The sequence below is a fragment of the Ascaphus truei genome, chromosome 4, assembly GCF_040206685.1.
Source record: "Ascaphus truei isolate aAscTru1 chromosome 4, aAscTru1.hap1, whole genome shotgun sequence".
Lineage (NCBI taxonomy): Eukaryota > Metazoa > Chordata > Amphibia > Anura > Ascaphidae > Ascaphus > Ascaphus truei.
Genome location: NC_134486.1, coordinates 108594491 through 108610420, shown reverse-complemented (window position 1 = coordinate 108610420; position 15930 = coordinate 108594491). Strand labels below are relative to the sequence as shown.

At 45.8% G+C, this 15930-nt stretch overlaps 1 long non-coding RNA gene across 1 annotated transcript; it reads right to left on the bottom strand.

The window, feature by feature from the left end:
* Positions 1 to 12887: 12887 nt before the first annotated feature.
* LOC142491987 (uncharacterized) lies at positions 12888 to 13957 on the bottom strand. Its single transcript, XR_012800636.1, has 2 exons — positions 13871 to 13957; positions 12888 to 13498 (listed from the first exon to the last, which is right to left on the bottom strand). It is a non-coding gene; the product is annotated as an uncharacterized LOC142491987 (long non-coding RNA).
* Positions 13958 to 15930: the final 1973 nt, after the last annotated feature.

Here is a 15930-nt window from a genome sequence, read left to right as displayed (position 1 = left end):
ATATATATATATATATATATATATATATATATAAAAACATTACCATTCTCTCGTCCGGTAAATAAAGACTGCACTCGGTTCAGTAATCATGAAAAACTGTATTGGGCATCTGAATAAAAAAGATAAGTCACCCAATCCGACGTTTCGGTCCTGGAATAGGACCTTTCTCAAGGGGGTGCAATCAAAGGTCCTATTCCAGGACCGAAACGTCGGATTGGGTGACTTATCTTTTTTATTCAGATGCCCAATACAGTTTTTCATGATTACTGAACCGAGTGCAGTCTTTCTTTACCGGACGAGAGAATGGTAATGTTGTTTTTCTATTATTTGAGACTAGCACCTGTCTATATGAACCAGTACATTGAGTGCAAGCTGTGATGTTTGTTTTGACTATTTTTTTTATATATATATAAACACATACACACACAGTGTATGTAAGTGACTATATATATATATATATATATATATACACACACTGTATGTAAGTGTATATATATATATATATATACACACAATGTATGTAACTGTATGTATATTGTGACAAACAGCTTACTCCGGGGCTCCGCCGTTTGTCCGGGACTGTTAGAACACGGTCTTTTAGGGTAGGTTAAATGATGAGGCGTCACGTGCTGTTCCTTTAAACAGGCTATGCCTGGTTTATTCAGTCCCAGGCACTGAGACTGCCACAGTGCATACAACAGAAACACATCAAAACAAAAAGCTGCTCACCTGAGCGATAACTTAACTTAGATTTTCCCTACTCAGGGTGGAAGTGGCTTTTCCACTTCCAACAACAAAACAAGGTACTTTTCAGTTTTAGACAAAAATGAACAGAACCATTTAACCTGTTTGGGGAGAGGCTTTCCCCCTCTCTGCTTCCAGCAGCCTTCCTGTCTCCAGGCTCTTGGGGAGAGGGGAGAGGAAACAGGAAATCAGTCTTACATACCTGATTTCTAATTAGCATGACAGGTGACAGAAATCAGGCAGCAGACAAACTCTAGTCTGGATGCCTCATCCCTCAGTTCCAGCGCTTGCCAAACTGTGGGATGGAGTGCATGTATTATGAGGCTGCACTCTCAGGCCAAACAGGATAGAAACTGTTCAGTATCCTGGGAGCCCTATATATGGAATTTATTACCATCCCCTGGTTTCTGTCACATATCCTCCACCCGAGCTCAGACCTCGAGGGATGAGCGACCATGGATATTAGGGAGTGTATCCTTGACAACCCGTCAGCATTGCCATGTTTGTGCCCTGACCTGTGTTCCACAGAAAATTTAAAGGGTTGTAGGCTTAGGAACCACCTGGTCACTCTAGCATTCTTTTCTCTGTTTTGACACATCCAGGTAAGGGGTGCATGATCTGTGACCAACCAGAATTTTCTCCCCAACAGATAGTATTTGAGCGTCTCTACAGCCCACTTTATTGCGAGACAGTCTTTCTCGACTATGGAGTAATTTTTCTCCTGGGGATTTAGTTTCCTACTTAAATAAAGGATGGGGTGCTCCTCACCTTGAGACTCCTGGGAGAGTACCGCCCCCAGCCCTACCTCAGATGCGTTGGTTTGGACTACGAACTCTTTGGAGAAGTCAGGTGTGACCAACACTGGTTGGGCACAGAGAGCTTCTTTCAGGCTTCTAAAGGCCTGTTCGGTTTCGGGGGACCACTTTACCATTAGCGGTCCTCTTGCTTTGTGAGGTCGGTTAGTGGGGTTGCCTTAGTTGCAAAATTGGGAATAAACCTTCTATAGTACCCAATTAACCCCAAAAAGGTCCTTACTTGTTTTTTTGTAATTGGCCTTGGCCAATTTTGTATCGCCTCTACTTTGAATGTTTGGGGTTTGAGTAAACCTCTGCCAATAGAATACCCCAGATACTTGGCCTCCTCCAGACCAATAGTGCATTTAGCGGGGTTAGCAGTTAGTCCAGCAGACCGAACTGCGTCGAGCACAGCTTGGACCTTTGGAAGGTGGGATTGCCAATCTTCACTATGGATTACCACATCATCCAGGTAGGCGGCAGCATACCGAGCATGTGGTTTTAAAATTTTATCCATCATTCTTTGGAATGTGGCGGGAGCTCCATGTAAGCCAAAAGGCAGCACCCTATACTGAAAGAGGCCGTCTGGGGTTGAGAAGGCTGTCTTTTCTTTTGCCCTTTCTGTGAGGGGATCCTGTGAGTACCCTTTTGTTAGGTCTAGGGTTGTGAGATATCGGGCTTTGCCCAGTCTCTCTACAAGTTCATCTACCCTGGGCATAGGATAAGTATCAAATTTTGACACCGCGTTTAGTTTCCGGTAGTCATTACAAAACCTTGTTGTACCATCTGGCTTTGGGACTAAGACTATAGGGCTGTTCCACCCACTTTGGGATTCCTCAATTACGCCTAGATTTAGCATTTTTTTAACCTCTAAATTTATAGCCTCTCTTTTGGCCTCTGGGATTAGGTACGGTTTAAGGTTAACTCGGACCCCCGGTTCAGAGACTAGGTCATGTTCAATTACGCTAGTTCTACCTGGCTGTGTAGAGAAGACTTCTTTGTTTCTTCTCACTAAATTCTGGACCTCTCGTTTCTGATGAACGGACAGGGTTTCAGCTATGCTAACCTCTGGGTCAGTTTCTCGATTCTCTGACTGACCTGGGGGTACTAGGGTTAACAATACCTCTCTCTCTTTCCAGGGCTTAAGTAGGTTTATATGGTAAATTTGCTCAGGTTTCCTCCTACCTGGCTGTCTCACCTTATAATTTACTTCTCCCACTCTTTCCAAGACCTCATATGGCCCATGCCACTTAGCAAGGAATTTACTCTCTACGGTGGGAACCAGAACTAGCACCCTATCGCCTGGAAAAAAAATTCTGACCCTAGCACCCTTATTATACGTGTTCCTCTGTGCTTCCTGAGCTTTTTCCATTTGTTCCCTCACTATAGGTAGGACTGCAGCTATGCGGTCCTGCATCTGGGCAACATGCTCTATTACACTTCTGTAAGGGGTAACCTCGTGTTCCCAAGTCTCTTTGGCTATATCCAGTAAGCCCCTTGGGTGACGGCCATACAATAGTTCAAACGGGGAGAAGCCTGTGGATGATTGGGGAACTTCCCTAATAGCAAATAACAGGTATGGTAACAAAAAATCCCAGTTTTTCCCATCCTTATCGACCGCCCGGCGTAACATGCTCTTTAAGGTTTTATTGAACCATTCCACTAAACCATCTGTTTGTGGATGATAGACTGAGGTTCTGAGATGCTTGATTTTTAGGAGTTTACATAACTCTTTTGTTACTTGGGACATAAATGGTGTTCCTTGGTCAGATAAGATCTCTTTAGGAATTCCAACCCGGGAAAACAGAACTATTAACTCTTTTGCTATGTTTTTAGCAGAGGTGCTACGTAAGGGAACTGCCTCCGGATATCGGGTGGCATAATCTAATATTACCAATATATGCTGATGTCCCCTAGCGGACTTTATTAGGGGTCCTAATAGATCCATAGCAAACCGGTCAAATGGCACCTCTATTATGGGAAGGGGTACCAATGGTATATGGTACGCTTTGAACGGGGCGGTGATCTGACATTCTGGGCATGAGGAGCAATAATTTGTCATTTCTGCCAGAACCCCAGGCCAATAGAAGCTTTGGAGAACCTTTTCTTTTATCTTTTCCACCCCTAGGTGTTCCCCCAATGGGTGACTATGTGCGAGGTGTAATACTACATTACGGAATGTCCGTGGTACCAACAATTGTTTAGTTGTAACTGATTTCCTTTTATCAACACGATATACTAGGTCATTCTCTACCTCGAAGTAGGGGTAGGCAAGTGACCTATCTGGTTGGCCAGGAGAACTATTCTGGTCCCGTATATTCCCCCTTGCTACTGCTAATGTGGGGTCTTCCCACTGGGCCTTCTTAAAACTCCCAGGGCTGACTTCTAGGTCAGCGAGTGTCTTATCCTGTTCTGGGGTGGTAAGCGCCTGTTCAACATCTTGATTTGGGGTATTCCCTACCAAGGTAGCCATGGGGAAGGGAATTTTACAGCACTCCTCCTTTTCCCCCTTCTTATTTGGGCCCTCGTCAACCTCTATTTCTGAAAAAGGGAAAGGATTTGTTCTTCTGTTACTTCGTTATGGTCCGCTATTGAACTCTGGGCGCTATTCTGAGACGAGGACCACATTTTTAGAAAATAGGGAAAGTCGGTCCCTATTAACACATCATGTGCCAGTTTGGGTACAATACCCACTTTGAAATCTAAAGAACCAAACTCTGTTTCAAAAAAGACATCAACAGTGGAATATTCATGATTATCCCCATGTATACAACAAATTGCCACTCTTTGTGAACTGTTTACCTGTTTCTTCTTAATGGGCAACAGGTATTCGGACACTAGTGTGACCATGCTCCCAGAGTCAAGAAGTGCCCGAACCCTTTTACCATTAACCTTTACAAATGCCCACAGATGGTTATTCAAGGGGTCCTCTGGGCTAGGGCCCATACATTGGGACCACAGCGAATAAGGTTCAACGCTGTGCATTGCATGGGTTCAGCATTTAGTGGGCAGACTTTCGCAGTGTGGCCCCTCTCATAACAATTTACACATTTAGGTACATAGTCTGTGTCCCACTTCGAGCCTTTTTTCGGCTCCCCATGTTGGCTGTTGCCCTTAGTGTGCGAGCCACTGTTGCTGGTGCTGTGTGAAGGCGGTCGTCGCTCTTCAGCCCCCCTTAACCCTGGTACCCTTTTACCGTCTCTGGAAGAGTCCTGGAACCTTGGGTAGTGGGGTTGCTCCACGACTATGGGTTGCGGGTGCTCTTCTGCTGCATTGTACCTTTCTACGAGGGCCACAAGCTCGTCTGCATTGTGGGGGTCACTCTGACTGACCCAACGGTGTAGGGCAGAGGGAAGTTTCTTCAAGAACTGGTCCATGACCAACTGTTCCACGATGTGGCTTGCTGAGTTGATCTCGGGTTGTAGCCACTTCCGAGCGAGGTGGATGAGGTCATACATCTAGCTTCGGGTGGCTTTATCCATCGTGAAGGACCATGCGTGGAACTTTTGGGCACGAACAGCCGTGGTTACGCCGAGGCGGGCGAGGATCTCGAACTTCAATTTTGCATAGACAGCTTCGGCTGGCTCTAGATCAGGGGTGGGGAACCTTTTTTCTGACAAGGGCCATTTTGATATTTATAAAATCATTCGAGGGCCATACAAAATTATCAACTTAAAAATTAGCCTGCTATATTTGGTCAAACATTTAATGAACTCACCACTAATGTGATGGCTGGAACTGCTTCTCTTTGGGTGACTGACTGACTCTTGGGTGGTGGGTGACTATGACTGACTGCGGGTTGGTGTCTGTGTGCACACACATGCACACGCGCGCGCACACACACACACACACACACACGTACACAGAAATCGGGCAGGGGGGAGGGAAATCAGACTCTCAGACCCACTCTCTCTCTCTCTCTCTCTCTCTCAGACTCTCAGACCCACTCTCTCTCTCTCAGACCCACTCTCTCTCAGACTCTCAGACCCACTCTCTCTCTCAGACTCTCAGACCCACTCTCTCTCTCAGACCCACTCTCTCTCTCAGACCCACTCTCTCTCTCAGACTCTCAGACCCACTCTCTCTCTCTCAGACCCACTCTCTCTCTTTCTCTCTCTCTCTCTCTCTCTCAGACTCTCAGACCCACTCTCTCTCTCTCTCTCTCTCTCTCTCTCTCTCTCTCTCTCTCTCTCTCAGACTCTCAGACCCACTCTCTCTTTCAGACTCTCAGGCCCACTCTCTCTCTCTCTCAGACTCTCAGGCCCACTCTCTCTCTCTCAGACTCTCAGGCCCACTCTCTCTCTCAGACCCACTCTCTCTCTCAGACTCTCAGGCCCACTCTCTCTCAGACTCTTTCTCTCTCTCAGACCCACTCTCTCTCAGACTCTCAGACCCTCTCTCTCTCTCTCAGACTCTCAGGCCCACTCTCTCTCTCTCTCTCAGACTCTCAGGCCCACTCTCTCTCTCAGACTCTCTCTCTCTCTCTCTCTCTCAGACCCACTCTCTCTCTCTCAGACTCTCAGACCCACTCTCTCTCTCTCTCTCTCTCTCTCTCTCTCTCTCTCTCTCAGACTCTCAGGCCCACTCTCTCTCTCTCACTCAGACTCTCAGGCCCACTCTCTCTCTCTCAGACTCTCAGGCCCACTCTCTCTCTCTCTCTCTCTCTCTCTCAGACCCACTCTCTCTCTCTCAGACTCTCAGACCCACTCTCTCTCTCTCAGACTCTCAGACCCACTCTCTCTCTCTCTCTCTCTCTCTCTCTCTCTCTCTCAGACTCTCAGACCCACTCTCTCTCTCTCAGACTCTCAGACCCTCTCTCTCTCTCTCTCTCTCTCTCTCTCTCTCTCTCTCTCTCTCTCAGACTCTCAGACCCTCTCTCTCTCTCTCTCTCTCTCTCTCTCTCTCTCTCTCAGACTCTCAGGCCCTCTCTCTCTCACTCAGACTCTCTCTCTCTCTCTCTCAGACTCTCAGGCCCTCTCTCTCTCACTCAGACTCTCTCTCTCTCTCTCTCTCAGACTCTCAGGCCCACTCTCTCTCTCTCTCAGACTCTCAGGCCCACTCTCTCTCATACTCGCTCTCTCTCTCTCAGACCCACTCTCTCTCAGACTCTCAGACCCACTCTCTCTCTCTCAGACCCACACTCTCTCTCTCAGACTCTGACTCTCTCTCTCTCTCAGACTCTCTCTCTCAGACCCACTCTCTCTCAGACTCACTCTCTCTCAGACTCTCAGACTCACTCTCTCTCTCTCAGACCCACTCTCTCTCTCTCTCAGACTCTCAGACCGACTCTCTCTCTCAGACTCTCAGACTCTCTCTCAGACTCTCTCTCTCAGACTCTCAGACTCTCTCTCTCAGACTCTCAGACTCTCTCTCTCTCAGACTCTTTCTCTCTCAGACTCTCAGACTCACTCTCTCTCAGACTCACTCTCTCTCAGACTCACTCTCTCTCTCAGACCCACTCTCTCTCTCTCAGACTCTCAGACCCACTCTCTCTCTCAGACACACACTCTCTCTCTCAGACCCACTCTCTCTCAGACTCTCAGACCCACTCTCTCTCTCTCAGACCCACTCTCTCTCTCTGACACACTCTCTCTCTCTGACACACTCTCTCTCTCTGACACACTCTCTCTCTCTCTAACACACTCTTTCTCTCTCTGACACACACACTCTCTCTGACACACACTCTCTCTGACACACTCTCTCTCTGACACACACTCTCTCTGACACACACTCTCTCTGACACACTCTCTCTCTGACACACTCTCTCTCTGACACACACTCTCTCTCTGACACAAACACTCTCTCTCTCTGACACACTCTCTCTCTCTCTGACACACACTCTCTCTCTGACACACTCTCTCTCTGACACACCCTCTCTCTCTGACACACTCTCACACACTCTCTCTCAGACACACACACACACACTCTCTCAGACACACACACACACACACTCTCTCTCAGACACAGACAGGGGGAGGGAAATCTGATCGGGGGGGGATCGGAGCAGGTGCCCTCCGCCACTGCTGCTCGGTGTGGGGAGAAGGAGGACCGTGTAAGTGCGCAAGGGGGGGGGGAATCTAAGCAGGGGGGATCGGAGCAGGTGCCCTCCTCCGCAACTGCTACCCGGTGTGGGGAGGAGGGCCGTGTAAGTGCACGGGGCGGGGGGCGGATCGGAGCAGGTACCCTCCACAACTGCTGCCCGGTGTGGGGAGGAGGAGGAGAGGCAGTAGTGAGGTGTCTCTCCCACCGCAGACTCATTCTTCTATCCCCCAAGCCTGTTATACCCCCTTCCCCCCCATCCCCCACTCCTCTTATACCCTCTCCCCCCGGAGCGCTGCTTACCCGTGCCGCCCTGGTGATACTCAGGTCCTTAATCACCTCAGGCGGCTGCTGCCACACACAGACAGTGACACACAAATACAGTGACCGTGACACAGACAGTGACACACACACACAGAGACAGTGACAGTGAGATACACACACACACACAGAGAAAGAGACCGTGAGACACACAGAGACCGTGAGACACACACACACACACACACACACAGAGACCGTGAGACACACACACACACACAGAGACAGTGACACACACACACACACACACACACAGACAGAGACAGTGACACACACACACACACACACACACACACACACACACACACACACACAGAGACAGTGACACACACACACAGAGACAGTGACACACAAACACACACAGAGACAGTGACACACAAACACACACAGAGACAGTGACACAAACACACACACAGAGACAGTGACACACACACACAGACAGAGACAGTGACACACACACACACAGAGACAGTGACACACACACACACACACACACAGACACACACACAGAGACAGTGACACACACACACACACACACACACACACACACAGAGAGACAGTGACACACACACACACACACAGAGACAGTGACACACACACACACACACACACACACACACACACACACACAGACAGTGACACACACACACACACACACACAGAGACAGTGACACACACACACACACAGACAGTGACACCCACACACAGAGACAGTGAGACACACACACACACACACAAAAACACACACACACACACACACACAGACAGTGACACACACACACACAGAGACAGTGACACACACACACAGACAGTGACACACACACACACACACACAGAGATAGACAGTGACACACAAACACACACAGAGACAGTGACACAAACACACACAGAGAGACAGTGACACACACACACAGACAGAGACAGTGACACACACACACACACACACACACACACACACAGAGACAGTGACACACACACACACACACACACACACACAGAGACAGTGACACACACACACACACACACAGACAGAGACAGTGACACACACACACACAGAGACAGTGACACACACACACACACACACACAGAGACAGTGACACACACACACACACACACACACACACACACACACAGAGAGACAGTGACACACACACACACAGATAGTGACACACACACACACGCAGAGACAGTGAGACACACACACACAAACACACACACAGACAGTGACACACACACACACACACAGAGACAGTGACACACACACACACACACACACACAGACAGTGACACACACACACACACACACAGAGAGACAGTGACACACACACACACACACACAGAGAGACAGAGACAGTTACACACACACACACACACACACACACACACAGAGACAGTGACACACACACACACACAGAGACAGTGACACACACACACACACACACACAGAGACAGTGACACACACACACACACAGAGACAGTGACACACACACACACACACACACACACACAGAGACAGTGACACACACACACAGAGACAGTGACACACACACAGAGAGACAGTGACACACACACAGAGAGACAGTGACACACACACACACACACACACACACACACACACACACACAGAGACAGTGGCACACACACACACACACACACACACACACACACACACACACACACACACACACACACAGAGACAGTGACACACACACAGAGGCAGTGACACACACACACACACACACACACACACAGACAGAGACACACACACAGAGACACACAGACAAACACACACACAGTGACAAACACACAATAAGCCCACCTCAGCAAACACACACAAATAAGGCCTCTCCCCCCTTGGGGTGGGTAAGGTGCCTGGGAGGGTGTATAAGGGGGCATGTGGGTTACCTGGGGCCCGTGGATGGGCTGCTGGAGCAGCATAAGTAGCCAGTGCTGCTGAGAGACAGGCAGGCCCGCGGAGCCTAAAGGGAGGGACAGAGGGGCGGAGCCTAAAGGGAGGGACAAAGGGGCGGAGCCGGCATTACTGGGGGAGAGAAGGGAGGGGAACAGTGCTGTAGGAAGAGGCGGGCCAAAAAAAAAAATCTTGGCAGAGTGACAGCACGGGCAGCCAATCAGGAAAGGGGGAGTTTTAAAAAAAATAAAAAAATTTTTAAACCATTCTTGCAGGTTTGCTTCCCGGGGGCCGGACCAATGGACGTTCCCCACCCCTGCTCTAGATCAAAGTAAGCCTTCTGGGATTCGCCGCTTAGGAAGGGTGCGATTAGACTGGCCCACTCAGCTTCTGGCCATCCCTCTCTCTGTGCCGTGCGTTCAAACGTGAGAAGATAGGTTTCCACATCATCCGAGGGCCCCATCTTCTGAAGGTAGTGGCTTGCCCTGATAATTTTCGGGACTGGGGCTGCCTCTGCCAGTGGAAGGTTACTGATAGTCTCCCTCAGGATCTCGAGTTCCTGCTGTAAGCCCTGAGCGAACCGTTGTTGCTCCTCTCTCAGCAAGCAGTTTGTCTCTTGCTGGTTTGCATTCGCCTCTTGCAGGGCTGCATTCGTCTGTTGCTGGTTTGCATTAGTCTCTTGCTGGGCTATTAACAGCTGTTGCTGGGTTGCACTCGCCTTTTGAAGGGCTGCATTCGTCTGTTGCTGGTTTGCATTAGCCTCTTGCAGGGCTGCATTCGTCTGTTGCTGGTTTATTAACAGCTGTTGCTGGGTTTCAATCGCGTCTTTCTGGACAGCGACATTGCGTACCAGCGCACTCACCACGTCTTCCATCTTGTTTGGAGAGAAAAAAAACCTTTTTTATTTTTTTTTCAAAGTTCTTTAACCCGCAGACCTTTTAGTGTTTTGCCCGCATTCTCCACCACATGTGACAAACAGCTTACTCCGGGGCTCCGCCGTTTGTCCGGGACTGTTAGAACACGGTCTTTTAGGGTAGGTTAAATGATGAGGCGTCACGTGCTGTTCCTTTAAACAGGCTATGTCTGGTTTATTCAGTCCCAGGCACTGAGACTGCCACAGTGCATACAACAGAAACACATCAAAACAAAAAGCTGCTCACCTGAGCGATAACTTAACTTAGATTTTCCCTAACTAAGGGTGGAAGTGGCTTTTCCACTTCCAACAACAAAACAAGGTACTTTTCAGTTTTAGACAAAAAGGAACAGAACCATTTAACCTGTTTGGGGAGAGGCTTTTCCCCTCTCTGCTTCCAGCAGCCTTCCTGTCTCCAGGCTCTTGGGGAGAGGGGAGAGGAAACAGGAAATCAGTCTTACATACCTGATTTCTAATTAGCATGACAGGTGACAGAAATCAGGCAGCAGACAAACTCTGGTCTGGATCCCTCATCCCTCAGTTCCAGCGCTTGCCAAACTGTGGGATGGAGTGCATGTATTATGAGGCTGCACTCTCAGACCAAACAGGATAGAAACTGTTCAGTATCCTGGGAGCCCTATATATGGAATTTATTACCATCCCCTGGTTTCTGTCACAATATATATATGTGTGTGTGTGTGTGTGTGTGTGTGTGTGTGTGTGTGTGTGTGTGTGTGTGTGTGTGTGTGTGTGTGTGTGTGTGTGTGTATAAATTCAAAGCCTTGATGTGTGCAAACAGGCCTTGTTGTAATTATATTCAAAGTTCATAAAAGTTTAGAACATTACTGGGTCAGTATGCTTGAGGGCCTAATTGAGTCAGCTGTGTAGAAGTTGTATTTAACAACAAACAAGGCCTCTTTGCAGCCATTAAGGCCTGTAATGTTTTTTTTTATTATATATATATTATATATAGAGTGCAAAACTAAAGGCATTGATGGGTGTAAGCAGGCCTTGTTGTAATCATATTCAGAGTTCAATACAGCTGATTGAATTAGGGGCTCACTCATACTGATACAATAATTGTAGCAAGTGTCCTAACATTTCTATATCATTAACACAAGGCCTGTTTGCAGACACCACTGGCAGAGATATATATATATCTCTATATATAAGTAAATATATACACACACACACACACACATAAAGATAGACAGTGTGTGTGTGTGTGTGTGTGTGTGTGTGTGTGTGTGTGTGTGTGTGTGTGTGTGTGTGTGTGTGTGTGTGTGTGTGTGTGTGTGTGTGTGTGTGTGTGTGTGTGTGTGTGTGTGTGTGTGTGTATACATATATAGATAGAGATACAGAGATACACTACAGATATATTCATACACACATCTGTTCTTGTAACCAAAAATCATACATGATCCCATGCCAACATTATGAACTATGAATGAAGATTAAGGTAACTATTGTCTTACAGAGTTAAGACACAAGAAAACATAACATTAAAATGTAGGCTGTTATATGGGTAATTACATTAATTTGTATGTAAATAATATTATCATGAAATGACAATCTAAATAACACTAATACACCTGAAACATCTCATACTGAACAAAAGCTAAGTGAATGTCATCTTCCATTTACATGCAAAGTGTGTCATAATGGATTAACATTAATCAACTGATGATTAATAGATATTCATATGTTAAAAAATATGCCTTCAATCATTCAGTGAATGAGCATTTATAAACATTCATGTGTACAAAGACATACTTGAATTTTTGCAAGCATCTGTACATGATCATACATACACTATGCATGAAAGAGTCTGCTGTAAACAACACCACTACACAAAATAATTTTGTGAATGTGCTTATTTATTTTTGTTTATCCTTTTGAGAGCGAGTCACAGGCCTGCTTGTTGGCTGTTGTGTTCGCCTTTTCCCTGTGCCAAGTACTCTCGCCTTAACTGTAGCACTTGTACTGGCCTGTGGCACTTCAGGGGCACTGAGTGTGGGCTGTGGCACTTCAGGGGCACTGAGTGTGGCCCGTGGCACTTCAGGGGCAGTGGGTGTGGGCTGTGGCACTTAAGGGGCACTGTGTGTGGGCTGTGGCAGTTGTGAAACACTTGAGATACATTGCAAGAGTGGTGGTGGAGCACTTTCTTGTCTCGTGTTTTAGTCTTCTTCCAGAAGCTGGTGATTAGTAATTGTTGACCAAACTTTCTTTTGCGTGTCTCATTTGTAGGTGTCGCTTCAATATTTTGAACAGATGATGTAAGCGGTTGGATGTTGATAGGGACCTGCACAGAACTTGCACCTACTGTACCGGTGTCATCCTGAAGTGGGGAATGAAGAAGTGATGACTCTGGAGAAAAATAAGCAGCATGTAAATATCCATCCTCTGAAGGGTTAAAGTGAAATTGTTGTTCTCTTGCTTTACTCCTAAACTGATTGGCTTGGCTTACATTCAGAACTAGTGCTTGTAATGTCCTGTTTAGATTTTGGATTTCTTTAGGAACTTGGATGATGACATTTTTTATTTGTGACATTTCGGATATTGACCTTCCATGCATCCTTTCATGCAGTGACATCATCCTTTCATGCATTGACATCATTTCTGAATGGCGACGATTTTCTTCACCCAAGATTCGTTCTTCAGAAGCTGCAATAGCTGAGAAGGTGTCACGAGCAGGAGGACTTGAATGCTGTGTTAATCCAGGAGTGTCAACATCTTCATGGTCACTTGAGTGAATTTGTCCTTGAGCGGCAACATCTGGTTCTACAAATAAATAAATACATTATGAACTGACATTTCATTTTTTTTTTTTGCCTTTAATGATAGTTGTTCTCATAGTGGAACACATAACATGTTTCCATAATGTATTATTTGTGTCCAATTAAAAGATGATGCTTGAAGCAACAATGACGTTTCGACTCAGTGTGAAAGAAGAATGAATTAAAGTTTGTTGTAACATCACAACTCCTAGCTGATACTTGAAAACACACACTATACATGTTGTATCATGAAACACTATATCTCATGTGTCAATAACTGATCTGAAGTTCATTACATGTGAGAGGCTTTTCTTTGGCATGGTAAATGAAATGATTCCAAAGTACACATTATCTGGCCTGCACCTCTTACACTCACCTTCCATTCTTGATGATGACATTTATGAGACAGGTGACGAGATGTGTTCTGTGTGACGTGCCACAGGTGACACAGGAGCTGCCGGACCAACTATATAGAAGAATAACATCAGAATTTCATTGTCATGTGTACATAATTAACATGAAGTATCTGTAGTGGGAGTAATATCAGCATCCCTTTACGAAATCACAATTCTATGGTTAGGGCAATCTGTATATTATCCACTTAACACAAATGTACATGTGAAACTAATCGTCCAATTTCTTTTCAACACCATAGAACATACATACAATGTTAATGCAGGAATGCGTTATAAAATTAACTGGTCTGTTGTACATACACTGCATATGTTGTGTATTAATATAGCTACAATAATGTACATCACTGCCATGAAAGCAAAGTTCACTCTTCTTATAATTCAGCACCTAATTGTGGAAATGTGTATGAATGTTTTTAGAGATCTGTCAGAACATTTTAGAGAAGCAGGTGTAGCGCTCAATGTGGCTGACACTCAGCAACACATGCAGTGTGTCGCTCACAGATGGTACTGGTGTGAGAAGGTGGCGTATCTATAACGTTACAATAATTTATAAATGAACGAATGAGTAACGTACGTTTTAAGATATCGTGGAATGGTGGTTGAAATTAGTAACATAATTACCATTTGAAATGAATGTGATGAACTTCTGTTCACCTTGTCAGCTTGTAACACCTGTAACACCCACCTACAAGACTTGACCCTACCATGACTCTGTGAGCTGTCTCTCTGCCCGACACCACCCCCTCTGTTCACCTCTATGCTGTGATTACATATTAATTGCAGCTGGTTTCACACACTGGTACATGAGCAAAATACAAATATGAAGTGAGCTACATATGAACACATTTAAATACCATATGTACATGTTCCTATTTATGCTCACATTAAACTACATGAAGAGAAAAAACAGCTTTCATAATACATAACGGAATGTGTTTGTGAAAATTATTCATGTTCGCCTTTCAATTGACAATATTCCATGCAAGACTTTATTACGCAGTAAGGGCCTGTTTAGAGGTGTAACATAGATTATCACAAATATATATATATATATTATATGTATATATGGTTCGACACATACATGAAATAGTGAATTATGCATTTGTGTGCACAGACACAGTATAACGAACAACACAGTGATGTTAACCATTACTGTGACAAAGGATGACTGCGGGTGTGCTTTGTGGTTATGCATGTTAACCCATTGTTTGTACAAATTTTCGAACATACATTCAGCTTTCAACTATAGGGGAAAGATGTTGCAGTGTGTGTTATTTGGAAGATCATTACACATAATCCCTTCATGCAGGCAAGTGGTGTATGTTGACTCCTAATGATGTAAGCCACAATAGCTGGGCCAATATATGTTTCCAAACACACATAGATTTTATATATATATATACAGTGTTCGACAAATCACCCAAAAATCTACTCGCCCAACCAAAAAATCTACTCGCCACCTAGTCCCGCCCCCAACCCCGCCCCTAGTCCCGCCCCCAACCCTAGTCCCGCCCCCAACCCCGCTTTAAAATAAAATATATAAATAAAATACATTTAATAAATTCCTAGTCACAACAACATTAATTTTTGACATAAATGTATTTATTGTATTACATTATACTACAATTAGGCCTTGTTACGTGTGTGTGTGAGTAAATTTCAGATCTAGAAATAAAAGCCAGATGTGAATGACTAGTTTCCTGAACCTCTTAACCAGTGTCTGGACGCCCCCGCTTCACAATATCTAAAGCAGTAATCCCGCCTGGGATCTTACCTGATCCGCAGTCCCTCAATGTCCAGGTACCTCATTCCCGCAATGTTACACATTGGAGGGGATGTGTTCCCTACCTGTCTTCTGGGTTAGGGGGGGATTCCGATATCTTCCGTGTGAAGCTTGAGTCAGATCTGGAAGACAGCAGTATAGGTTATTTCGGTGTAGTATAGGGCAAGTAAGATATATAGGGTAAATAAGCGATCCAGAGTGTGGGGGGGTTAGAGAGATAGAGGGAGAGAGAGAGAG